Consider the following 2,350-nt stretch of genomic DNA (forward strand, 5'->3'; position numbering starts at 1 on the left):
TGAATGTCAAGATGAACACCAAGAACACTTTGAAGATCATGATGAACATCAAGAACATATTTTTGAAAAATTTTTTATGCAAAGAAGACATGCAAGACACCAAACTTAGAAATCTTTAATGCATGGACTCTAACAAACGAAAAATGCATATGAAAAACAACAAACAACACAAAACAAGAAAACATCAAGATCAAACAAGAAGACATGTCAAGAACAACTTTGAAGATCATGAAGAACACTATGAATGCATGGAATTTTCGAAAATAATGCATAAATTTTAAAAACATGCAATTGACACTAAACTTAAAAATTGACTCAAGACTCAAGCAATAAACACAAATATTTTTGATTTTTATGATTTTATGATTTTTTTGTATTTTTATTATATTTTTCGAAAATAAAGTTTGGAAAAACGAAAAAGAAAAGAAAAATTTTGAAAAAGATTTTTGAAAAATGTTTGAAAAGAAAATTACCTAATCTGAGCAACAAGATGAACCGTCAGTTGTCCATACTCGAACAATCCCCGGCAACGGCACCAAACACATGATGCCAATACCATGGTTTACAACTATGTATGGTCACAACTCCGTTCAACTTAACCAGCAAGTGTACTGGGTCATCCAAGTAATACCTTACGTGAGTAAGGGTCGATCCCACAGAGATTGTTGGTATGAAGCAAGCTATGGTCACCTTGTAAATCTCAGTCAGGCGGATAATAATTGATTATGGATTAGTTCAAAAATTAATAATAAACAGAAAATAAAATAGGATAGAAATACTTATGTAGATCAATAGTGGCAATTTCAGATAGGCGTATGGAGATGCTGTGCTCCTCTTGAATCTCTACTTTCGTATTACATTCATCCAATTCTTCTTACTCCTTTCCATGGCAAGCTGTATGTAGGGCATCACCATTGTCAATGGCTACATCCCATCCTCTTAGTGAAAATGGTCCTATGCTCTGTCACAGCACTTCTAATCATCTGTCGGTTCTCAATCAGGTTGGAATATAATCCCTTGATTCTTTTGCGTCTGTCACTAACGCCCAGCCTTCAGGAGTTTGAAGCTCGTCTCAGTCATTCAATCCCAGAATCCTACTCGGAATACCACAGACAAGGTTAGACTTTTTGGATTCCCATGAATGCCGCCATCTATCTAGCTTATACCACGAAGATTCTGTTGGGGAATCTAAGAGATATTAGAAACTCCACCGTTGAAAATACATAAGTGAGAGGTCCAGGCATGGCTGAATGGCCAGCCCCCATGATCTGAGAACTAATCGTCCCAAGATGTCAAATACACTAGTAAAAAGTTCTATTTATAATAAACTAGCTACTATGGTTTACAGGAGTAAGTAATTGATGCATAAATCCACTTCCGGGGCCCACTTGGTGTGTGTTTGGGCTGAGCTTGATCTATCCACGAGCTGAGGCTTCTTTTGGAGTTGAACTCCGAGTTATAGCGTGTCTCTGGCGTTCAACTCCGGGTCGTGACGTGTTTCTGGCGTTTGACTTCAGACAGCAGCATGTACTTGACGTTGAGCGCCACTTTACGTCGTCAATTCCCGAATAAAGTATGGACTATTATATATTTCTGGAAAGCTCTGAATGTCTATTTTCCAAAGCCGTTGAGAGCGCGCAATTTGGAGTTCTGTAGCTCCAGAAAATTCATTTTTAGTGCAGGGAGGTCAGATTCCAACAGCATCAGCAGTCCTTTTGTCAGCCTTTTTCAGAGTTTTGCTCAAGTCCCTCAATTTCAGTCAGAAATTACCTGAAATTACAGAAAAACCCACAAACTCATAGTAAAGTCTAGAAATGTGAATTTAACATAAAAACTAATGAAAACATCCCTAAAAGTAGCTTGAACTTACTAAAAACTACCTAAAAATAATGCCAAAAGCGTATAAATTATCCGCTCATCAAGAAGCTAGTGTCTTAGGTCTAGACTTAGTGCAAGAAACTACTAAGAAGATAAAGGGGATTCACCAGAAGATCCAAACAGCACAGAGCCGTCAAAAGAGCTATGCCGATAATAGACGTAGACCCTTAGAGTTTAGTGAGGGAGACCATGTCTTTCTTAAAGTAACCCCGACTACTGGAATAGGTAGAGCCCTTAAGACTAAAAAGCTTAACCCTCGATACATAGGACCTTTTCCAAATCCTTAAAAGAGTCGGTCTAGTAGCTTATCAAATAGCCCTTCCTCCACACCTATCAAACCTTCATGATGTTTTTCATGTCTCGCAACTTAAGAAATATATTCCTAATGAGAGTCATGTTTTACAACCAGAGACAGTACCATTACAAAATGATTTGACATATCAAGCATCACCAGTTTATATCGTAGAAAGAA

The sequence above is a fragment of the Arachis duranensis genome, chromosome 1, assembly GCF_000817695.3.
Source record: "Arachis duranensis cultivar V14167 chromosome 1, aradu.V14167.gnm2.J7QH, whole genome shotgun sequence".
Lineage (NCBI taxonomy): Eukaryota > Viridiplantae > Streptophyta > Magnoliopsida > Fabales > Fabaceae > Arachis > Arachis duranensis.